Below are 25,608 nucleotides of genomic sequence, written 5' to 3' on the forward strand. Positions count from 1 at the left end.
CTTGTTTTGATCACTCTACATGTTCTCCCTACTGAGATTATATTCAGAAAATTGTGAATATTCCCGAAGAGGTGAAAGTCACACACACACACACACACACAGAAATAGGAAAAACTAACAAATAGTAGGGGATGAGCTGGTAACGTAAAATTAAAAGTTAGAAAAATTGGATCTAAACATTTAAAGTGGAATTATTTCTTATCAGCTAAACACAAATCAACATAACCCAGGAAGGAAATTTCCTATTTTTATTTAGTTAGAATTTCCAGAGTCAGTATGATAGTTGTATCATGAGAGATTATATTCCATTAGAAATGCTGTTAAAAAAATCATGTGGCCCTTGACTTCTTAAAGTCTACATTCTAAGTCAAGAGCTTATCTTTTATTTAAGCCCATAACAAATTTGGGGATTTCAGAACTCAGTGAGACTCTCCATGTGCACCGAGCATGCACTGTGAGCTAAGCCCTTTGCCAGGTTTTGCAAGAAATCATAAAGGCGGTATTAGATATGGTCTCTGCCCTTCCAGAGCTTACAGTATGATAGGAAAGATAAATATCTACTCCTCCAACCCTCATCTCCCACACATGATGGAAAGTGAGTGACTAACTTCTGTTATCTCGTTTACATTGACCTCAGATGGTGAATCAGAGTCTAGACAAGAAAATCACACGTGTAGATGGGGAAACTGAGGAAAGTTTAATGAAAGGATAATTTGTAAAGATTGGACAGAGTTAAGAGGGACCAAGAAGAGATAGCGAAGTGTTCCAGGACTAGCAATAGCAGGAAGTCCTTACACCCCAAGGCCTGAAAGAGCAAGAAGGGCGAGTAGTTATCAGAGGCCAGAGAGAGAGCTGAGACTGCAAGAGATGGCCCCCCTCAGGAAGGAATAAAGTCAGGTCCTCTCTGTAGCCTACAGGAAGCAAGTCAGGGGCATTTAGTACCCTAACCTCTCTCTTCACTTTCCCTCTGATCTCTCCTTGTTGACTCCCTTTGGCCAAACACACTCAGAAGCTGGTGGGCAAAAGAGACTGTTGAGGCAATGCATGAAGGTGAGCCTCTGAGAGCGTAGAGCCAGAGAGAAAAAGGTAGAGAAAAGATCTGGCAAGGCAGGGAATGGCCAACAGAGCTGGATGAATTTAGAGCCACCCAAGCTTACAGGATAAGTATATGCTATATCCAGAAGTAAACATTTGGATAGACCAGTGAAGAGTAATGCTTTATTTGCAACAGAACATTCTGGCACTTTCCCATTAGATAAGATCAGTCAATGTTAGCATAAGCTTCCAACCTAAGCCACAGAACATATATGGTGAACTCTCATTTAACCAATATTCTGCCAAGTGAGGCCTGTAATTTGCACTTTTATGTGTCAACTAATCATACAAGATAAATTTGGTTTCAGAACAGTGACCTTCAAGCATGCAGGATTCAGAATAACATATAAATCTTAGGAGACGTTAAATTGTATTTTAAACAGTTTTTTTTTTGTTTGTTTGTTTTTGTTTTTTGTTTTTTGGGTTTTTTTTGAGTTTTGCTCTTATCACCCAGGCTGGAGTGCAATGGCACAATCTCGGCTCACTGCAACCTCCGCCTCCCAGGTTCAAGTGATTCTCCTGCCTCAGCCTCCCAAGTTTGAGTAGCTGGGATTACAGGCGCCCGCCACCATGCCTGGCTAATTTTCATATTTTTAGTAGAGACGGGGTTTCACCACGTTGGCCAGGCAGGTGATCCACCCACCTTGGCCTCCCAAAGTGCTAGGGTTACAGGCGTGAGCCACCATGCCTGGCCAACAGTTTTAGTTTTAAGCAGAATATATTCTTTATTTTAAAAACTGGTCATTTGTATATCTCATACATGGCAATTCTATTAAAAACTATATTGATTAACCAGAAACTCTGCTTCTTGGTCATGGCAAATAATAAAAAGCTTACTTTCCATAAATTCATTTTGCGCCTTTCTCTTCAGTCTTTGAGGGATATATTATCCTTTAATTATGCTTCATTCAATATGTGTTTTGCATATTGGTTCCAGTATATCAATAGCACTTCGTTACTCAATAATAAAAAGTTACAAATAGATTAAAAGACTCTTTTAAGCCCCTTGAGTATTTAGAACACACACCACGAATGTTCCATTTATGTTTCAAAGTTGCTTATTGGCAGCTGAGCAGGAGCAGTATGTTGCTCTAACACTGCAGGCTCACCATGGAGCATCATGCGTCCCAATTCGGAATTCAAGTTATGATTTGAATCCTATACATTTTATTCAAATATGAAAATGGCAACCACAGAACACTTGAGGCCTTATTCATCAAACAATGAGTCATTCTGGAATTGCTGTCTTTCTTTCCTGGACTTGATGAACTTTGATACATGAAATTTGGCTGCCCTTGGTACAATTCAATCAACAATTAGAGCACTAGAATTGCAGTGATCAGCCTGCTTTGGAAACACGTCTAAAAGTTTTTGAGTCAATGTAAAAGCTGAATGTGTGGCCCGCTCCTCTTTCCCCGTTCCCCTCATCAAAGCCCTCACAGTCATCTGACAGCAGGACTTAGCAGTAATAAATAATGCATATCCCTCAAATGTTTCAAAGACTATATATAACATAAAAAAGTGATAATTATTTGTTGGATCTGAAATGTGCAGATAACCCTGAAAGTGGATTTCTGACCCAGAATTTTTTTTTTTTTAACCACAGAGAGAAAAGTCTTTAGCACTTGAAGAAATGGGGCATCTTAATTTTAGCTTCCGATCACAGTTTATAAACTACAAAACAAATTTCTTTTTAAAGTCTTATAAGAACAAGAAGTGATCTTGACTAAGATTCCCCTGAGAAAGCCTCGCAAGGGAACAGATAGTAAGATCACAAAAATGTGTTTGCCTGTGATCTTTAGATGACCACACAGAGCACACAGTCTACTTTCAGGTAATTTTCAAGTAAAAATCTCAGTGTAATCATAATGTATTGATCTGTTTTGCCTTGACTCCTTTTCACAAATATATTGATCCACATTCCTTCTATGTGAAGCACTCAGAAGAGAAAGGCAAGATGCACAAAGTAGGATAAGTAAGAAAGAGGTGGCTACGTTATCAAACATTTATTTGGGTCACATTTTAAGAAATACCTCATAAAGTCTCTACTGTGCTTATTCAAAGAGTCCTCTTTCCCTGAATTTGTATCTTGAGAGGTTAAAACTCGTTTTCCCCTGCCAGAACTGGGACTATTTATTAAAGCAACAGAAAGAAAATGAAGAAGACAGAGTCCATCTTCTAGACAAGGCTCAAGCCATATTAAACATGATGTTACGTGAACGTCTCCCCTCCTCCACCCTCCTTAATGCACCATATAGAGAGGCTCTCGTGCTGTAAAGATGTCATATATACTTTCTCTTCACTCAAAGCTTCCTGAATAAAGAGAGATCTATTTGTCTCCATGGTGTTTTCACCATTAACAGTATCAGAGCTGCGGGAACACGATGGGAGATGTGTTTTCCGTTAACCTCTTGACTCAGAGATGTCCTGATGCTAAACGTTATTGCATTTTGCATTAGCACAGAACAGTGGGAGTTCTGTGACTGATGTAAAAGGGTTGAGAAGGGCCACAGAAGCTCTCATGTGCTCCATACTGCAGTTGGCAGTGGAGCACGAAGCACATAATTTTTGTTCCGAAAGAGCACAAATGGGAACCAGGGAAGGAGGTGGTGAATCTGACACATTCCCTCCTGTTCACCACTGAGATAATCTACACTGTAAAATGATATTCAGTGTCTGATCATAGACATTAGCTTGGCAGAAACTAATTTACTTTTCTTTATTACCTTAGTCATCAGCAAACCATGGAACCAACAAGAGGATTAATATTTACTTTCTTCTCAGGGTACTTTTTCCACTGCCTTAATATGGCCTTCAGCGTTAGTAGTTTGATGTGGTAACCATTACTGAAAATGTTCCTTACTATTCTGCTCATGTCCCTTTGACAGTGCAGAGATAGAACTGGTGAAATAACCTTCCACGCTATAAGACAGGAGGATATGGAGTCTAAGAAGTAAGAGTCGTCCGGGTGCGGCGGCTCACGCCTGTAATCCCAGCACCTTGGGAGACCAAGGCAGGCCGATCACAAGGTCAGGAGATCGAGACCATCCTGGCTAACACGGTGAAACCCCATCTCCACTACAAATACAAAAAATTAGCTGGGTGTGGTGGCAGACGCCTGTGGTCCCAGCTACTCGGGAGACTGAGGCAGGAGAATGGCATGAACCCAGGAGGCAGAACTTGCAGTGAGTGGAGATCACACCACTGCATTCCAGCCTGGGTGACAGAGTGAGACTCCAGCTCGAAAAAAAAAAAAAAAAAGAAGTAAGAGTCTACTCATGAAATCAAAGATTTCAATCCCAGAATTGCAGAATATTCATTATGGGCACCACAGAAACTATTCTGTTTCATTTCACAAGTTTACATATTTGAACAGTGGAGAGGTCATAAAGTTTAAAGGATTTGGCTATGGCAGAATCAGGTCGGGTACCAGCACTCATGTACGCATGTCCCCAGGTGAATTCTCTTTACATGCACTATTCAAGCATGCTTCCGTTGAATGAATGACCATTGAACTATGAAAATCTATAGGACCTGCTCAATGTCACTATATCCCTATTTCTAAAATGTAACTTTTTTTGTACTGCATCAAAGGGTTCTGTATTAGTGAAGAGAACTAAAATGTATTAAAAAGATAGACTGTGTGATCCACAATTAAAGGGGGGAACTTGATGTATTTATGTAAAGATGGGAAGCCATCCTCAGATTTCTTACCCTCAGCTTAAGTACTTAGGCTTCTGGAGTAAAGAAGTATTTGATTATGTAAAACCTTGCTACCCTAGAGTGTGTTCCATGTGTTAACAGTATCACCTGCTCTGAAGGAATGGTAAGAAAGAATAGCAGCGGCGTAGGCTGTTATTCTATATGTAGTTGGAACTTATATTAAATATTTAGGAAATATATATTGGTTGAATTAATAAAAACTTGGTTTACTCCTTTTTCCTTAGATCTTCATGAAGCTCAGAGAAGAAAATATGCCAGAGTCAACTTAGAGAGAAAGCTAGTGTTTGTCCTCACAAGACTGTCTTCAGAAGTAAACACATTTCTGGTGTAAGAAGGGGGTTGGTTGCACTGTTACATGCTAGTTTTAATATCTCTATTAATAAGCCAATTAGGAAAGAATCTTATGCCTGCTAATTAAGGAGCACAGATGATCCATCTTCAATAAAGTTTATAAACTCACTATTCTAAATGACCAGTCCCCTTAATTGGGTCAGCAAAACATTCTTTGCTGGATGAAGAAGGTCAAGATGCCAGCAACGTTTCTATGTTTTGAAGCTCGTCAGTGAACTAGAAAAGTAGCTGGATTAACAGATTCTGAAAAATTAAAATAAGATATGTACCACCCATAGAGATATAATTTCTTGATAATATGTAAAAGTGTATCCCACCACAAGTTTCTCTTCCTTCCCCCCGCCTTTTTTTCTTTTTTTTTTGAGACAGAGTCTCACACTGTCACCCAGACTGGAGTGCAGTGGCACGATCTCAGCTCACTGCAACCTCCACCTCCTGGACTCAAGTAATTCTCCTGCCTCAGCCTCCCAAGTAGCTGGGACTACAGGTGTGTGCCACCATGTCTGGCTAACTTTTGTATTTTTTAGTAGAGATGGGATTTCACCATGTTGGACAGGCTGGTCTTGAACTCCTGACCTCAAGTGATCCACCCCCACTCAGCCTCCTCTTTTCCTTCTTAAACCCTGAGATTAATTGCTAGAAGATACTATGACCATTTGTCTAAATGATGTATTTTGGATTTATGGGGTTAAAAATGATTGTCCATTATATAAAATTCAGTGAAGAGTTTCCCTGAGGAAATAGAACACATACTCACCAAAGATGAAGACAAGGGATACATTATTTTGGAAAATACTTTACCCATCCACTGCTGCTGAAATTCACACTAAGATGGTATCTAAAGTGGCTTCCAACATTATTTATTTTCCTTGCAGTTCTCAAACTCTTTGTCCCACCATGAGCTATTGGCTAAAAATCACAACAATATGAGCTCCTAGACACTATAGCCATTCTAAAAGCATAGAAGGCATTATTTAAACTCAAGTAGATAAAACCTCATTACTAAAGTCAGTAGAAATTCAATCCTCGTAAGGTTACTTTGCCTTCAGAAGCAGAGTATTCCAAACACTAGCTCACTCTTGGGAATCATGATGTGTAAACCCACCCAGGTTTATCCCATTGAAAAAGGAGAGGATCTTGTTGTTTTGTAGAGAAAGATAACTTGATTTTTTTTTTTTTAAAAGAAGCTTTATAAATGTATAAACAGTACTAAGTAGGTCCTTATCTGTGTCAAGTGGCTACAGATGTTTAATATACAAACTCATCCAACACAGATACAGGTAACAAGTATGCTTAATGTTAAACTCATAATGTCACAAAGTAATGACAGCATCTTCTAAAGCAAGGCATAGTACCTTCTAAAGAATGGAAGAATGAGCTAAGAAATAAAGATGGCACGAGAGCCTTTGAGTCTTGCTCCTAGTCCTGCTACAGAGTTTCAGGGTGGCTTGAAAGTAACATCGAACCTTCAGCTGTGCTTCATTATAAGGGGGGGCTAGTTATTCCTGACCTCTTAGTAACACTAAGTAACACTAAACTAAAATTTAAAAAAATTATTTTAAAAATAAAAATAAAAGTTAGTAAGGCATGGTGGTGTGCACCTGTGGTCCCAGCTACTCAGGAGGTTGAGCTGGGAGGATCACTTGAGCCCAGGAGTTCAAGGCTGCAGTAAGCCATGATTGAGTCACTGCACACCAGCCTGGGCGATGGAGTGAGACCTGATCTCTTAAAAAAAAAAAAAAAAAAAGAATTGTCCTTTCGATTTATGAAGCTGCTACCCAGCCTCAGCTGTGGTTCCTACTCCTTGTGGCTTTCCCAAGCTTTTCTTGTCTACCGGAAGCTTTCACTAGAGGGTAGAGGACTGGCTCTGTAGTTGGGGACCTAATTGGCATTTTGTTTTCTGTAAAGAGGAATTTTTCTAATTGCCACTTAGCAGGGAGCCTGACTAGGGATGGAATCTGGGGTCTTTAGTATTGGTGCACCCTCCTGGGGACCCCGCATCTTTGGTCCACGCATATTCTCCTTGGGGTGACATCCTGGAATTAATCATCTCTTACACATCACAGCACCTCGAAGCTCCCCCAGCCACATCCTCATCCAGCCTCTCACTCTGATGCCATCATTACCTAGGGACACCTCCGCATAGGCCCATACCATGTCCCAAGCTGCTCATCTGAATGACATTTGTGCTCCGGGAGGTGGAGGTGCCCTGGGGTTCCTCACCAGGAGCGTGGGCAGGTGAGCTGGGTAGAAACATGGAAGGTGGTACAGCAGTGAGACGTGACAGGCTAGATGAACACACAGCATCATTTAAAAAAATCTAGTGTTGGCTGGGCGCGGTGGCTCACACCTGTAACCCCAGCACTTTGGGAGGCTGAGGCAGGTGGATCATTTAAGGTCAGGAGTTCATGATCAGCCTTACCAACATGGTGAAACCCCATTTCTACTAAAAATACAAAAACATTAGCCAGGCCTGGTGGTGCATGCCTGTAGTTCCAGCTACTCAAGAGGCTGCGAATTGCTTGACCCTATGAGGCAGAGGCTGCAGTGAGCCGAGATCATGCCACTGCACTCCAGCCTAGGTGACAGAGTGAAACTCCATCTCAAAAAAACAAAACAAAACAAAACAAAACAAAGCAAAACAAAACAAAAAAAGCCTAGCACTGCCTGAAAACAGAAAGCAACGCCATAAGGCCACAGCTCATTGCCATTTGTGTACATTAAAATACTCATGTACAAAATAACAACACAGGTGTTTAAGAACACATTTAGGCCAAGGGCAGTGGCTCATCCCTGTAATCACAGTACTGTGGGAGGCTGAGGTGGGAGGATCGCTTGAGGCCGGGAGTTCGAGACCAGCCTGGGCAACATAGCAAGACCCTGTCCCTACAAAAAATTAAAATTTAGCGGAGTATGGTGGTGGACACCTGTGGTCTCAGCTACTCAGGAGGCTGAGGTGGGAGGATTACTTGAGCCTGGGAGTTGGAGGCTGCAGTGAGCTATAATTGCATCACTGCACTCCAGCCTGGGTGACAGAGTGAGATTTAATAAAAGTGTATGCATTGAGCCCATTGGAATGTTATCTGTTGGAGGAATGGGAATAACTGGGAATCACACAATCAGACAGACAGACAGACAGACAGGAGTGGTCCCTTGCATGGGGCCATGATGCCGTGGCCTGTGGGTCTAGGTGGGGGAATGTGATGTACCCTGCCCTCCCCCAGGCCCCATCAATCCTGTCTATCTCAGGTGTCCTTACCTGTGGCTCTCATGCTCCCCTGCAAAGGCCCATCGTGGCTGCAGCTTCCAGCTTCCTCGGAAGCAAACATTATTTGGTAAAAGCCAAGAGGCCAGGCTGTGCATGGTGGCTCATGCTTGTAATCCCAGCACTTTGGGAGGCTGAAGGGGGCGGATCATGAGGTCAGTAATTCGAGACCAGACTGGCCAACATAGTAAAACACTAAACTCTATTAAAAATACAAAACAACTAGCTGTTGTGGTGGTGTGTGCCTGTAATCCCAGCTACTTGGGAGGCTGAGGCAGGAGAATCGCATGAGCCCAGCAGATGGAGGTTTCAGTGAGCAGAGATGGCGCCATTGCACTCCAGCCCAGATGACAGTGCGAGACGTCATCTCAAAAAAAAAAAAAAAAAAAAAAAAAAGCCAAGTGGCCATTCTTTATTGGGACCACACCTGAAGTCTCAACCATGACAAAGAAAAGACACGGCCCCAGTCTCCCACTCCTCATTACTGCCTATTTGGATATTTCCCTATTTCCTTCCGGTAACATTTGGGACCATCCTACCTACAGACACAGAGACGCTGGCTTGGTTCCTGAATTCCTAAGGTCTGGTTAGCCCGCTCTTCTGGAGCCAGATGGGCTAGCCGGGTCCAGTGTGGGTGAGGACACTCTTCAGGAGAAGGATGGGGCCCACCTGCCTGTGACGTGGGACCGAGAGGGGGTGGTTTCTTACTGCCCGGAGCCCCAAAGATAGTGAGAGCTGGGACTGGCAGAGTCTGGGGGCGGCTTGATTCTTCTTCTTGGTGGTCCTTTGTGGTCTGCACCAAAGAGCTTCCCCAGAAGGGTGATGTGGTGGTGAACCCGCACCTGCTTGTCACCCCAAAATGCCAACTTGTAGCATGCTGCTGGCTTCTTTTTTTCCTTTTTTTGAGACAGAGTCTCCCTCTGTCACCCAGGCTGGAGTGAAGTGGTATGATCTCAGCTCACTGCAACCTCCGCCTCCCGAGTTCAAGTGATTCTCCCTCCTCAGCCTGCTGAGTAGCAGCTGGGAATACAGGTGCCCACCACCATGGCTGGCTGATTTTTTTGTATTTTTAGTAGAGACAGGGTTTCACCATGTTGGCCAGGCTGATCTCGAACTCCTGAACTCAAGTGACCTGCCTGCCTTGTCCTCCCAAAGTGCTGGGATTACAGGCAGGAGCCACTGTGCCCGGCCCACTGACTCTGCCTTGTTAATTCTCCCATCGCGCTGGCTCCAAGCCACCCACACGGTTCCACCAAATGGGCATCTGGGAAGAGATGCGTGCAGTTGGCTTTTGGGGTATTGGTGGGCTACTGCCCCACCCATGGCCTGCTGCAGGTTGCAGGAGCGGAGGGTACTGGATGGTGGAGAAGGGAGAGGTGGGCTGCACCTCCCCAGAAGCAGACGAGTCAGTGCTCTGGCCAGGTGATTTCTTGTTAGAGTGACTCTCATTTAGGCTACACTTGGCTGGGTGTGGTGGCTCACACCTGTGGTCACAGCACTTTGAGAGGCAGAGATGGGAGGATTGCTTGAGCCCAGGAGTTTGAGGGTGCAGCGGGCTATGATGGCATCACTCCACTCCAACCAGGGTGAACAGAGGAAGACCCTGTCTCAAACAAAACAAAACAAAACAAACATAAAAAGCTGGTTGCAGTGGCTCATACCTGTAATCCCAGCACTTGAGGGTCACTTGAGACCAGGAGTTCAAGACCAGCCTGAGCAACATAGCCCAACTCTAAAAGGAAAAAACAAAAGCTAGACTGGAGGAAAATGCTTAGAGAGAAAGCTGTATTCTCTGACCCTCACGAGGAAAGTTGAAGTTTTCTCTCCTTTTATGTAGAAAAATCCACTGGGATGTGACATTCTCATTAGACTGTAGTTTAAACAGGACGGGCTTCCGTTTGCAGGTGAGAACTTTAGTTTTCACAGCCAGGGGACAAATGTCAGACCCTTTCATGGGATTTATCTGAAATTTGGAAAATCACCGTCATTTTTATACAAATGAAGCCTGGGTGGTTCTCTCTACAGAACTTTCTGGTTAGAAAAGAGGACAAAAGTCTAATCTTTGAATAGGAATTCCCTGTTTCTTGCAGGTGAATTAATTGCTTTCTGCCTTGGGCTCTTTACAGAACACTGATGACAAGCTGAGAGGAAGGAGGGAAAAAAATCTTGTAAAAAATGAGGAATTTTTAGTTGCAAAAAGAAAAATTATGCCCGCTAAGTGAGAAAGATGTGAATTGGCCTTAAAAAGGAGCAAAAATGAATGTTACGTGGCAGCTTTGTGCTGAAGGTGGCCAGGCGGCCTTGGTGGCCAAAGATGAAGACTGGGGGGTGTGGAGGTGATGGATCCTTATAGAACCTTCTAGAAATTCTGTCCATTTTAACTTTTTTTTTGAGACAGAGTCTCACTCTGTTGCCCGTGCTGGAGTGCAGTGGCATCATCTTGGCTCACTGCTACTTCTACCTCCTGGGTTCAAACGATTCTCCTGCCTCAGCCTCCCAAGTAGCTGGGATTATAGGTGCCTGCCAATATGGCTGACTAATATTTGTATTTTTAGTAGAGATGGGTTTTCACCATGTTGGCCAGGCTGGTTTTGAACTCCTGACTCCATTTTTTTTTGAGACTCCATCTCAAAACAACAACAACAAAAATCAATGTCTCCCCGTTGTCTTCTGCCATGATTGAGAACCTTCCTGAGGCCCCCCAAATAAGCAGATGTGCCTGACATTTTTCCTGTACAGCTTGCAGAATCTTGAGCCCATTAAACCGCTTTTCTTTATTAATGACCTGGCCTCAGGTATTCCTTTAGAGCAATGCAAATAAGATTTATCACAGCCCTCTTTCCTTGCAGGTGAATTAATCGCACCCGATCCTTGTCACAGGCTGTACGGTTGGGGGAACTCACACTGGAACACTGGGGGGTCCCCTCCCAGCATCACCACTGCCCTGCTGTGTGGCCCGATTTCCTGGGTCTCTGGAATGTGTTAGGCTCTCAGTACCTGGAGAGAATCGAGGTCTGTTTGTCTCACATCTCAGGCTGTTTAATCATCCCAATGTCATCTCTCTATAGCCCTGTCACTGAAAGGTGACTGTACCTCCCAGCCCACTAACATCAGGATCAGCTGTGAGATGAGAGCAGAGGTGATTTGTGCTGTGTTAGAGTAGAAACTTCACAAGCCATTTTCTCATCCTGCCATGAGCCCTTCTCCTCTGCCGTGAGACCAGCACGTTCTAGATCAGGACCGCCCCTTTAGTCCTGGTCCTAGAATAAGGATTACAGGGAGAAAATTCACTGCTGATCTGCAATTGACAACTATGGTGGTGAGAAACACACCTCCCTGCCTATCTTCCTCCCCCCATTCCTTCCTTCCTTTTTTCCGTCCTTTCTTCCTTCCTGCCTGCCTTCCTTCGTTCCTTCTTTTCTTATTTCCTTCCTTCCCTCCCTCCCTCCTTCCATCTTTCTTTCTTTCTCTCTCTTCTCTTGCTTTTTTCTTTCTTTCTTTTCTTCTTTCCTTCCTTCTTCCTTTCCTTACTTTCTTCCTTTTTTCTTTCCTCTTTCTTTATTTCCTCCTTCTATTCCTCCTTCCTTTCCTCCCTACTTAGTTTTCTCCTTCCTCCCTGCCTCCCTTTCTTTCTTCCTTCTTTCATTTTCTGCTTCCTTCCCTCCTTCCCCACTGAGATTTCTGGGGCTATGTGTTACTGCAACATAACCTAACCTTTCCTGACTGATACATCAGGAAATAGAGCAATGCCCTCATCTGGTCTCATGAATCTCCCCCTCTCTGATACAGCCCCTAAGGAAGAAAGTGTCTCTAGCCTGGGGTCCCAAATCCCAGTGCTGAAACTCTGTGATGCAGGCTGGATCCTACAGAGCCCCCTCCTTCCTCAGGTTCAGGAATTGGGGATAAAGGCCTCATGATTCAAATCCACCTGCCCCAGAGGATGCAAACAGAGAGGAAGAGAGCGAGACAGAATAATACTGGTGCCCAGTACCTAAGGCCTGATGGCCTGGTCTGCCAGCCTGGCTGCCCCTTGAGAGAAAAGAGAGCAAAGTGGAGGAGCTGGTTCCAGAGGCTGATGAGGAGGCATGGCCTGTGTGACCTGTGTGCCATTATCCCTACATTGTCCCCACCTGCTGCTAAAGTACAGTAGGAACTTATGTCAAAAAGAGCAGAATGTACGGAAAACACGAGAGCCCTCTGAGGCACAGGCACCTATGCACTAGCAAATGAGCCCCAAACCAGACCAACTCCACGCAGCAACCTCTCCCCTCACACACACAGGGCTGGGGTCAGGTTAGGGAAGATTCATGAGTGAGTTTTCACCCTAGGATACTGTAGAGAAAACCACGTTTGCAAAACTGCTTTCTAAATACTAAAACGTCTGGCTGGGCACGGTGGCTCATGCCTGTAATCCCAGCACTTTGGGAGGCCAAGGCGGGTGGATTGCTGAGGTCAGGAGTTCGACTAGCCTGGCCAACATGGTGAAAGCCTGTCTCTACTAAAAATACAAAAATTAGCTGGGTGTGGTGGTGCATGCTTGTAATATAAGCTACTTGGGAGGCTAAGGCAGGAGAATCACTTGAATCTGTGAGTTGGAGGTTGCAGTGAGCCGAGATCACACCACTGCACTCCAGCCGGGGCGACAGAGTGAGACTATCTCAAAAAGAAAAAAATAGTAAAACATCTCCTATATCATAGAATCCACCTAAGCACCCATCAATAGACTGGAAAAGAAAATGTGGTCCATATACATCATGGAATACTATGCAGTCATAGAAAACCATGAGATCATGTTCTTTGCAGGGACATGGATGGAGCTGGAGGCCATTATCCTCAACAAACTGATATGGGAACAGAAAACCAAATACCACATGTTCTCACTTAGAAGTGGAAGCTAAATCATGAGAACACATGGACACAAAGAGGGGACCAACACGCACTGGGGTCCATTGGAGGGTGGAGACTGGGAAGAGGGACAGGATCAGGAAAAATAACAAATGGGTATAGGCTTAATACATGGGTGATAACATAATCTGTACAACAAAACTTCACGACACAAGTTTACCTAGGTAAAAAACCTGCACTTGTACCACTGAACTTAAAAGTAAAAAAATAAAGAAATAAAAGAGATGGGAGGAGAGGCCTTAATTCTAAGGCCCCAGGGAGGGTTAATTCCAACCTTAGAGAGGGTTCATCAGTCACATCTTGCTTTACTGGATACTGACTTCTTAGGGCAGGTGCTAATTGTGAGATTTTTTTTGTTTTTTTTAAGAGAGTCTTGCTCTGTCACCCAGGCTAGAGTGCAGTGGTGCGATCTGGGCTCACTGCAATGTCTACCTACCGGGTTCAAGCCATTCTCCCACCTCAGCCTCCTGAGAAGCTGGGATTACAGGTATGCGCCACCATACCCAGCTAATTTTTTATTTTATTTTCAGTAGAGACGGGGTTTCAGCATGTTGCCCAGGCTGGTCTTAAATTCCTGACTTCAGCTGATCTGCCCGCCTCAGCCTCCCAAAGTGCTGGGATTAGAGGCCTGAGCCACTGTGCCTGCCTAATTGTGAGATTTGAGGAAGAACTTCTTTCACATCCACAATAAGCTGGTAGATGTTTTTCCCAAATCGTTGTTTCTATGGACCGGGCAGATGGAAGAATTTATCTAAAAGGTCCTCCCCTTGGCATTGAACCAGCTGCGTCTGATGCCTCTGGGGCAGAAGCTGCTCTGGATCCAAAATCTCACCTTCGCCGCTACCTAGCAAAAAACAGAAACACAACCTCCTAAGGCTTGAGAGAGAAGCCAGTTGCAGCCATAAACTCCATTTAAAGCATTCTAGGGGATGAGAGGACCACGGAGGAGAAGAGGGTTGCCAAATAAACCAGAGTTGTTCTATTCTATTTTCTTTTCTTTTTTTTTTAAACTTGAAAACAGAAAATCACTGCTGACATAAAAATCCTAAGCCTGTACTGACCACAAGGTCCTGTCTTCCACCAGGAGGAGGAGAGGGGAGGTTTGGAGATCGCGGGGTCATTATGGGCCCTTCCAGACTAGGCCTCCAGCTTGGTGGGTGGAGAAGTTTATTTTCCCTTTTCTCATTCATTTTCAATCTTGCCTATCTCCAATTTCTTTCTGAGCATTTCTAATGTTCTCTCTCTCTCTCGCTCTCTCTTTTTTTGTTGTTTTGAGATGTAGTTTCACTCTTGTTCCCCAGGCTGGAGTGCAGTGGTGCAATCTCGGCTCACTGAAACCCCGCCTCCTGGGTTCAAGCAATTCTCCTGCCTCAGCTCCCCGAGTAGCTGGGACAACAGGCATGTGCCACCACACCCAGCTAACTTTGTAATTTTAGTAGAGACTGCGTTTCACCATGTTAGTCAGGCTGGTCTTGAACTCCTGACCTCAGGTGATTCACCTGCCTCTGCCTCCCAAAGTGCTGGGATTACAGGCATGAGCCACCATGCTCGGCTGCTCATATTCTCTTTTCTGATCCTTCCCTTTTTTTTTTTTTGAAACAGCTACTCCAGAGGCTCTGTTGCTCAGGCCGCAGTGCAGTGGCTCAGTCACAGCTCACTGCAGTCTCCACCTCCTGGGCTCAAATGATCCTCCCACCTCCACCTCCCAAGTAGCTGGGACTACAAGTGTGCACCACCATGCCTGGCTAATCTTTTTTTTTTTTAATTGTAGAGATGGGGTCTTACAATGTTGCCCAGGCTGATCTTGAACTCCTGGCCTCAAGCGATCCTCCCGTCTCAGCCTCCCAAAGTGTTGGAATTACAGGTGTGAGCTGTTGCACCCTGCTGTCTTTTCTGATTCTAATTCATTATGATAACTTCCTTTCCTTTTTAGAAATTTAATTTCCTTTTAAAATTTTATTTTTATTTATTTTAGGCAGGGTCTTGCTGTGTCACCCAGGCTAGAGTGTAGTGGCATGATCATGGCTCACTGCAGCCTCACTCTCCTGGGCTCAGGTGATCCTCCCATGTCAGCCTCCTGAGTAACTGGGAGTACAGGTGTGCGCCATCATGCCCGGTTAATTTTTCTATTTTGAGGGTGGTAGAGACGGGGTCTTGCTGTGTTGCCCAGGCTGGTCTCAAATTCCTGGGCTCAATAGATCCTCCTAGCCGGGTGTGGTGGCTCACACCTGTAATCCCAGCACTTTGGGAGGCCGAGGCGGACAGATCATGAGGTCAGGAGGTCGAGACCATCCTGGCTAACACGGTGAAACCCCGTCTCTACTGAAAATACAAAAAAAAAAAAAAAATTAGCTGGGTGTGGTGGTGGGCACCTGTAGTCCCAGCTACTTGGGAGGCTGAGGCAGGAGAATGGTGTGAACCCGGGAGGCAGAGGTTGCAGTGAGCAGAGATGGGGCCACTGTACTGCAGCCTGGGTGACAGAGCGAGACTCTGTCTCAAAAAAAAAAAAAAAAAAAAAGAGATCCTCCTACCTTGGCTTCGTGAAGTGCAAGAATCATGGGTATGAGCCTCTGTGCCCAGCCTCCTTTTGTAATTTGTAATTTTAAAAGTTTGTTTTTAGTAGACAAGGCCTCGCTCTGTTACTCAGATTGGAGTGCAGTGGTGCGATCCTAGCTCAATGCAGCCTCAACCTCCTGGGCTCAAGCAATCCTCCCACCTCAGCCTCCCACGCAGCTGGGACCCCAGGTACACACCACAACACCTGGCTTAGAAAGTTGATTTCTTGATCCACTCCCTTCACTTTTGCATCCTGGGATTGTTTACTGACACAATGAAATGCTAATGTTATAGCAAAGTTGCCAGAAAACAGAGAAGATCCCCTGTCCCCTACACTCAGCAGCCCCAGGATCTGTGGCTGCAGGAAGGTGCACTGTGGCCTAAGCCCCTGAAGGCCCCTGTGGGTGCTTGGGTGTCGGGGCAGCTCAGGTCCTGGTGGGCTGGCTCAGCAGGAGTCAGAGGGCGTGGAGAGGTCCCAGCACGAGGGAACCCCTGGTCAGCATCGAGCCCTTCACCCCTAGAAGCTCAGGGCACACCGGGAGGTGGGTGCACACCTTGTTCTTTGCAGAGAGGCATGGGGAGGGGTGGGGACAGAGAGGAACTGGACACCTTGGGATCTGGCTCGTACCTGGGGTGCTTGCAGTTATTCTAGAACCCTCTGCAGTAAGTGCCACTCTTATTTCTTTGTTGCTCTCTCCTCCTCCATTTATCCCCCAAGCCTTGATGGGAAGGTTTGGGGAGGCTCAGTCAGTGAGCCACGGATCTAGGAGAAACTCTGGGGTCCTCTTCACTCCAGCCTGATAGGTTCCCTTCAAGGGGCATGTGCTCATTCATTCATTCATTCATTCATCCAGGGCATATTCCTTCTCACCCTTCTGTGTATCAAGCAGATCATTTAAGCCCACTGACTCTGGGGCAGACTGTCTGAGTTCAAACCCTGGCTTCACCACTTACAAGCTGAGTGACTTCGGGCAAGTGACTTAACCTCTCTGTGCTTCGGTTCTCTCTGTGAAGTGAGAATAGCAATAGTAATATCTTATTCATGAAGATTAAATGAGGTAATCTTGTAAAGCATTTATAGGAGCGCCTGGCATACAGTAGACATGATATGGGTGTTTGTTCAATGAAAATATGCTGTTTTAGGTGCTGAGAAAAACACGGATGTCCCGGATTCCACAGAGCCTTCATGTAGGAGGGCAGAGACAAACAATAAACATGTGAACAAATAAATGATCAAGGCCAGGTGCGGTGGCTCATGCCTGTAATCCCAGTACTTTGGGAGGCCAAAGTGGGCAGATCACTTGAGGTCACGAGTTCAAAACCAGCCTGGCCAACACGGTGAAACCCCGTCTCTACTAAAAATACAAAAAAATAACAGGGCGTGGTGGTGCATATCTGTAATCCCAGTTATTTGGGAGACTGAGGGAGGAGAATCTCTTGAACCCCGGGGTTGGAGGTTGCAGTGAGCTGAGATCATGCCATTGCACTCCAGCCTGGGCAACAGAGCAAGACTCTGTCTCAAAAAAAAAAAAAAAAAAAAAGATCAAATTGAAGAGTCATGAGGAACATTCAACCAGCAATAGGATAAAGTGTACGTAGCAGGGGGAGGCTGGGGTGGAGGAGTGTTATTTTAACCAAGGAAGTCAGGGAAGGTCTTACAGGGCTGGGGAGGGACTACACAGAGCCCTAAATGATAACAACGATCAGCTGTAGAAAGACCAGAATGGGCCAGGTGCAGTGGCTCACATCTGTAATTCCAGCACTTTGGGAGGCCAAGGCGAGAGAATTGCTTGAGCCCAGGAGTTTGAGACCGGCATTTGCAACATAGTGAGATCCCACCTGTCTCTACAAAATGTTAAAAAATTAGCCAGGTGTGGTGGCATGTGCCTGTAGTTCCAGCTACTCAGGAGGCTGAGGCAGGAGGATTCTTTGAGCCCTGGAGTTTGAGGCTACAGTGAGCTGTGATTACACCGCTGTACTCCAGCCTGGGCAACAGAGCATGACCCTGTCTCAAAAAAATTAAAAGTAAAAATAAAGATTAGAAAGGCAAATTCCAGGCAGCAAGAACAGCTTGTGCAACAGCTTGTGGACTGGAGGACAGGGCAGGGGCCTGGGGTGAGTGCAGGACAGAGAGACAAAGAGAAGCAGGCCCAGGTCCCATGGAACCCAAGGATCCCAACAAGAAATTGAGCTTCTTTTCCAATTACAACAGGAGACTGTGTTAGTCCCCCAGGTCTGCAGCAGCAAGTGACCACACACTTGGTGGCTTCGAACAACAGAAATGCATTATTTCATCGTTCTGGAGCCCAGAATTCTAAGATCATGGTGTTGGATGGACTATGGTCCCTCTAAAGACTCTAGGAGAGGATATTTCCTGCCTCTTCCAGCTTCTGGTGCCCCCAGGCATCCCATGACTTGTGACCGTGTCACTGCAATCTCTGTCTTTATCATCACATGGACTTCTCGCTGTGTGTCTCTGTTTTCTCTTCTTTTAAAAAGATTATTTTTCTTGTAGGAATGGGGTCTCACTATGTTGCCCAGGCTGGTCTCAAACTGCTGGCCTCAAGCAATCCTCCTGCCTCATCCTCCCAAAGTGCTGGGATTATAGGCCTGAGACACCACCTGAGCCCAGCCATCTTCTCTGTTTTTTTTTTTTTTTATGGAGCCTTGCTTCTGATGCCCAGGCTGGAGTGCAATGGTGTGATCTCAGCTCACTGCTACCTCTGCCTCCTGGATTCAAGCGATTCTCCTGTCTCAGCCTCCAGAGTAGCTGGGATTACAGGTGTGGAGCACCAAGCCCAGCTGACTTTTTGTATTTTTAGTAGAGATGGGGTTTTGCTATATTGGCCAGGCTGGTCTCGAACTCCTGACCTCAGGTGATCCATCCACCTCAGTCTCCCAAAGTGCTGAAATTACAGATGTGAGCCATCACACCTGGCCCATCTTCTCTTCTTAAAAAGACACTAGGCTGGGCGTGGTGGCTCACACCTGTAATTCCAGCACTTTGGGAGGCCAAGGCATGTGGATCACCACAGGTCAGGAGTTTGACACCAGTCTGGCCAACTTGGCAAAACCTTGTCTTTACTAAAAATACAAAAATTAGCCGGGTGTGGTGGCAGTAGCCTGTAATCCCAGCTACTTGGGAGGCTGAGGCAGGAGAATCACTTGAACTCAGGAGGCAGAGATTGCAGTGAGCTGAGATCATGCCATTGTACTCTCCAGCCAGAGTGACACAGAGAGACTCTGTCTCAGAAAACAAAACAAAACAAAACAAACAAACAAACAATCTTTGGATGTAGGGCCCAAATCCAATATTATATCATCTCAAGATGCTTAACTTAATTATATCTGCAAAGACCCTATTTCCAAATAAGGTGACATTCACAGATACCAGAGGTCAAGTCTTGACCACATCTTTTTGGGAGGCACAATTCAATCTGCAACAGAAGGTACTGGTAATTTATGAAGAGGACTGGCGTGATCTCATTGCTGATAGAACAGATCTCACTGGCTGCTGTATGGCGATTAGGCCAAAGTGGGGAGGTGGGAGATGGGGCCATTGCGGGAAGCTGGGCCAGGGATGATGGTGAGAAAGAGAAAAGTGTCACAGACTCGTGGACTCTCACGGCTGGGCTTGGGTATTCTCCTGTTAGATGTAAATGGTTTCATAGATCATCAATATCAGGGAAGGCTACTCTGTGGCTATGACGAATTGAGGTAGTAGTCAGACCCCCTCTGAAATCATGTCTGAAAACCAACAAAATGTGGACGGTGTCTGAGCCACAGCATTGACCAAACATGCCCCATCGAGGCTGGCAGGAGAGACTGAGCCTTGGAATTTTCCTTTTTTTTTTTTTTTTAGATGGAGTCTCGCTCTGTTGCCAGGCTGAAGTACAGTGGTGTAATCTCAGCTCACTGCAACCTCTGCCTCCCAGGTTCAAGTGATTCTCCTGCCTCAGCCTCCTGAATAGCTGGGACTACAGGCACGTGCCACCACGCCCGGCTAATTTTTGTATTTTTAGTAGAGATGGGGTTTTGCCATGTTGGCCAGGCTGGTCTTGAACACCTGACCTCAGGTGATCCACCCACCTCAGCCTCCCAAAGTGCTGGGATTAAAGGTGTGAGCCACCATGCCCAGCCTCTTTTGTTTTTTTTTTTAAATCAATCAAGCCTAAGCAACATGGCGAGACCCCGTCTCATTTCTACAAAAGATACAAACAATTAGCTGGGCATGGTGGCCTGTGTCTGTAATCCCAGCTACTCATGAGGCTGAGATAGGAGGACCACTTGAGCCCAGGAAGTCAGGGGGCTACGGTGAGCCATGATCATGCCTCTGCACTCTGGCCTGGATTACAGAATGAGACCCTGTATCAAAAAAATTAAAATGGGCTGGGCATGGTGGCTCATGCCTATAATCTCAGCACTTTGGGAGGCCGAAGAAGGTAGATCACTTGAGGTCAGGAGTTTGAGACCAGCCTGGCCAACATGATGAAATCCTGTCTCTACTAAAAATACAAAAATTAGCCTGGCATGGTGGTGCACTCCTATAATCCCAGCTACTTGGGAGGCTGAGGTGGAAGAATTGCTTGAACCCAGGATGTGGATGTTGCAGTGAGCTGAGATTGTGCCACTGCACTTCAGGCTGGGCAACAGAGTGAGATTCCGTCTCAAAAATAAAAAAACAAATAAACAAATAAATACTCACAATTCTAGCCTTCCTCCATGATTCTCATCTTCTAGATGAGAATGATCAAGATGGTCATGTGTGGTGGTATTAGTACTATTACATGTACTGATAGTACATGTAATATCAGTACTCTGGGAGGCTGAGGCAGGAGGATCACTTGAGCCCAGGAAGTTGAGACTGCAGAGAGCTACAGTTGTGCCACTGCACTCCAGCCTGGGCAACAGAGCAAGACTCAGTCTCAAAAAAAAAAAAAAAAAAAAAAAAAGAATTACCAAGATACTCAATTGTGGATACCATCTCATGCTAGTCAGAATGGCAATTATTAAAAAGTCAAGAAACAACAGACGCTGGTGAGACTGTGGAGAAATAGGAACGCTTTTACACCACTGATGGGCATGTAACTTAGTTCAACCATCGTAGAAGACAGCGTGGCGATTCCTCAAAGACCTAGAAGCAGAAATACCATGTGACCCAGCAATCCCATTACTGGGTATATTCCCAAAGAAATAGAAATCATTCTATTATAAAGATACATGCACACGTTATGTTCCTTGCAGCACTCTTCACTATAGCAAAGACATGGAATCAACACAAATGCCCATCAATGATAGACTGGATAAAGAAAATGTGGTACATATGCACCATGGAATACTACACAGCCATAAAAAGGAATGAGATTATGTCCTTTGCAGGGACATGGATGGAACTGGAAGCCATTATCCTCAGCAAACTAATGCAGGAACAGAAAACCAAACACTGCATTTCTCACTTATAAGTGGGAGCTGAATAATGAGAACACATGGGCACAGGGAGGGGAACTACACACACTGGGGCCTGTTGGAGGGGCAGGGGAGGCAGAGCACCAGGATAGACAGCTAATGCATGCGAGGCTTAATACCTATGGTTCCATAGGTGCAGCAGACCACCATGGCACACATTTACCTATGTAACAAACCTGAGTGTTTCGCACATGTATCCTGGAACACAAAATAAAATTAAATTTAAAAAAGGAAAAAAAAAGGTGCTCAATTGTGGAATGACCTGGTTCTTAAGAGCACACAATCCAGAGCAAAGCCTTGCTTCCTTGAGCTATTTTCCAAAACATACAACACCAGCATGAATCCTAAATACATCCTTACTGAGGTGCCCTAGGAGTTTCCATGGTCTATGTGCTCTTCTTGCATCGCATCAATAAATCCACTTTGTTCAGCTGTCAGTGTGTTCCTGGTGGTCTTGGAGGGGCAGGGCCAGCTTCATGTGTGTGGACCTGTGCAATCCACAGAGTCAGGGATACAGAAGGATTAATCCCTGGACCAGATTAATGCTTGGATGTTGCCATATTGAATTATTTTAATTTTTTTACAGACAGGGTCTCTCTCTGTTGCCCAGGCTGGACTGCAGTGGCATGATCACAGCTCACTGCAGCCTCAAGCTCCTGGGCTCCAATGAATCCCCTGCCTCAGCTTCCTGTGTAGTTGGGACTACAGGTGCGGCCACCACGCCCAGTTAATTAAAATAATTTTTTTTTGTAGAGATGGGGTCTTGCTATGTGGCTGAGGCTGGTCTTGAACTCCCGGGTTGAGGCCACCATGCCTGGCTTGAAATTCTTAATAATTTTTGTACAGGGGGCTCCCTGTGTTCGTTTTTCACTGGGCCCCAGAAGTTCCACAGGGAGTTCTGCTGAAGGGCAGGGCCAGTGGGTAACGTCAGGGTCATCGTGGAAGAGGATGTGAGAAGTGGGTGAATTCAGAACTTTTTGGCTAGGATCCATAAGACTGGCTGATATTTGGGATTTGGGTGGGAGAAAGCAGGGAAGAGAGAGGAATCACTCCCGCATGTGGGCTGGGACTTGTGCAATGAGCGCCCTTTATCCAGATGGGAAATATTGGGTAAACAAGTCAAGCAGATTTTGGAGTGGGCAGGTGGGGTCAAGAATCTGTTTGGTGAAAATAAGCTTCCTATCAAATATTATAAAATAAGGATGGGATATTACATTAAAAAGAATTGCTGACTAGCCAGGCGTGGTGGCTCATGCCTGTAATCCCAACATTTTGGGAAGCTAAGGTGGGAGGATCGCTTGAGGCCGGGAGTTTGAGACCAGCCTGGGCAACATAGCAAGACTCCATCTCTACAAAAAATATTTAAAAATTAGCCGAGCATAGTGGTGCGTACCTGTAGTCCCAGCTACCTGGAGGCTGAAGCTGGGGAGGACTGCTTAAGCCCAGGAGGTAGAGGTTGCAGTGAGCTATGATTGTGCTGCTGCACTCCAGCCTGGGCCACAGAGTGAGGCCCTGTCTCCAAAAAAAAAAAAAAAAATTTAGGCCAGGTGCGGCGACTCACACCTGTAATTTTAGCACTTTGGAAGGCTGAGGCAGGTGGATCACCTGAGGTCAGAAGTTTGAAACCAGCCTGGCCAACATGGTGAAACCCCATCTCTTCTAAAAATATAAAAACAGTAGCCAGGGGTGGTGGTGGGCACCTGTAATCCCAGCTAACTGGGAGGCTGAGGCAGGAGAATCACTTGAACCTGGGAGGTGGAGGTTACAGTGAGCTGAGATCACGCCACTGCACTCCAGCCTCCAGACAGGGCGAGACTCTGTCTCAGAAAAAAAAAAAAAAAAAAAAGTGACTCAATTTGTACTACAGTTTTGCAAGATGCTACCACTGTGGGGAAACCAGGTAAGGGAGTTCATGAGCTCTCTGTATTATTTCTTACAACCGCATATGAATCTACAATCATCTGAAAATGAAAAGTTCAATTTAAAAAAATTGGTTTCCCAGAAGATCAGGACATGAATGGAGCAATAGGCAGCTCGGGGCAGGTGTTACTTATTTTTTTTTCATCAGTTCTCAAATCTGCAAGGAGTTTGGGGGCAGCGCACAGAGGCGGACACAGTTGGAAACAGTGAAGGGACTGTTCGTGGTGTCTTGGGGGACGGTGGCAGCAGCTCTGGCACATGAGCGTCTGTCCTTCCTGGTGGTCTGGTGGTGAGGGCTGATGGGGTGGACAGCAGCTCATCTCTTGGAGGCCCTGCCAAGTAAAGGGGTGAACTTGGCTCTAGAGGACAATGTCCTTGGGTCTGAGGACACTGACTTCAGCGCTCACCTCCTCTAGTAATTTCAGGTTACTTTGGCAGTGGGACAGACACAGGGGCACGAAACCATGGGTAGGAGAGGAGGTCAGCATAAGCCCGGTTGGTGTTCATTTTCAAGCTTTCCTTCACTAGAGTCAGGCTCCCAGCGGGGAGAAGAGCATCTCATCTTAAGATAATTGCAGATGTATTCACGGAACTTCCCACATATCTGGATGAGGATATACGACTTGCCCCCTGGAGGAACGAGTTAAATGAATCGCTTAAGCACAAATGTTCCTGTAAAATTGCTTCCATATTTTATTAGATGCAGATGAGCATGAATTATTGTGAAGCCAATAGGGGAGTTTGCAAATTTGTGTCTTGCCTTTTTCCATCAACAACCCCCCCTCACCTAGATGGTTATGGAAGGACTGGTTGAGGGATGCTGGTTTGGGGTTGGACCATTGAGTAAAGAGCTCATTTGCTTATTAATTCATCCCATCAGATGTTTATGGGGCACCTACCGTATGTCAGGGAATGCAAGCGCAATTACAGCTTGCAGGTATCATTCTTCTTGATCAACCTTCCAACACTACCACCAAGGTTCTTCTGAGATGCGCCATTATTGTTTTACGGTTATGCTGGGGATGGCTTTTGGGGGAGGAAGCTTCCTTTTGAGCCTCTCAGAGTGCCACTGTCTTATCTATGCCCTAGAAAAGAAGGCACATTTCACCTACCCCTCCAAGGTCAGAAATGCAAATTAACATTAATTCCACTTTCCCACAATCTGCCCATTTGCACCAAGGTGTGAAACTCCTTGGCGGGAAAATGGACACAATTGTGCAAAATTGGTTTTCTAGCTGAAGAGATCTGATGAGTTTCTTACACTCTATGTGACTCTGCCAATTTGTTTTTCTATCTATCTATTTATTTTTGAGACAGAGTCTCCCTCTGATGCCCAGGCTAAAGTGTAGTGGCACTATCTCAGCTCACTGCAACCTCTGCCCCTCTGGGTTCAAGCGATTCTCCTGCCTCAGCCTCCTGAGTGGCTGGGATTACAGGTGAGCGCCACCACGCTAGGCTAATTTTTGTATTTTTAGTAGAGACGGGGTTTTCCCATGTTGGCCAGGCTGGTCTCAAACTCCTGACCTCAGGTGATCCACCAGCCTTGGCCTCCCAAAGTGCTGGCCACTATTTGGCCAGGTGTGGTGGCTCATGCCCGTAATCCCAGCACTTTGGGAGACCGAGGTGGGAGGATTGTTTGAGGACAGGTGTTTGAGACCAGCCTGGGCAATATAGTGACACCCCATCTCTACAACAAATAAAAAATTAGCCAGGCGTGCTGGTGCGTGTCTGTAGTCTCAGCTAGCTGGGAGGCCGAGGCAGGAGGGTCACTTGAGCCTGGAATTCAAGACCAGATTAGGGAACATAATGAGACCCCATGCCTGCAAAAATTACAAAAAATAGCGAGGTGTGATGGCACAAGCCTGTATTCCAAGGTATTCAGGAGGCTGAGGTGAGAGGATAATTTAAGCCCAGGAGGTTGAGGCTGCAGTAAGACATGATAGCACCACTGCCCTTCAATTTGAAAACAGAGCAAGATTCTGTCTCAAAAAAATTTATTTATTTATTTATTTATTTTTGAGATGGAGTCACTTTCTGTCGCCCAGGCTGGAATGCAGTGTCGCAATCTTGGCTCACTGCAACCTCTGCCTCCCAGATTCAAGCGATTCTCTTGCCTCAACCTCCACTGTAGCTGAAATTACAGGCGCGTGCCACCACACTTGGCTAAGTTTTGTATTTTTAGTAGAGACGGGGTTTTGCCATATTGGCCAGGCTGGTCTCTAATTCCATATACCAGGTGATCCACCTGCCTCGGCCTCCCAAAGTGTTAGGATTACAGGCATGAGCCACCACGTCCAGCCAAAAATTTATTTTTAAGTTTTTTCATT

At 45.6% G+C, this 25,608-nt stretch overlaps 1 pseudogene; it reads right to left on the bottom strand.

Annotated features, from left to right (window-relative positions):
* Positions 1-22,298, bottom strand: part of LOC140709544 (large ribosomal subunit protein uL14-like) — a 38,094-nt pseudogene extending 15,796 nt beyond the window's left edge.
* Positions 22,299-25,608: the final 3,310 nt, after the last annotated feature.

This window comes from Chlorocebus sabaeus, chromosome 21 (genome assembly GCF_047675955.1).
Source record: "Chlorocebus sabaeus isolate Y175 chromosome 21, mChlSab1.0.hap1, whole genome shotgun sequence".
NCBI classification, from domain to species: domain Eukaryota; kingdom Metazoa; phylum Chordata; class Mammalia; order Primates; family Cercopithecidae; genus Chlorocebus; species Chlorocebus sabaeus.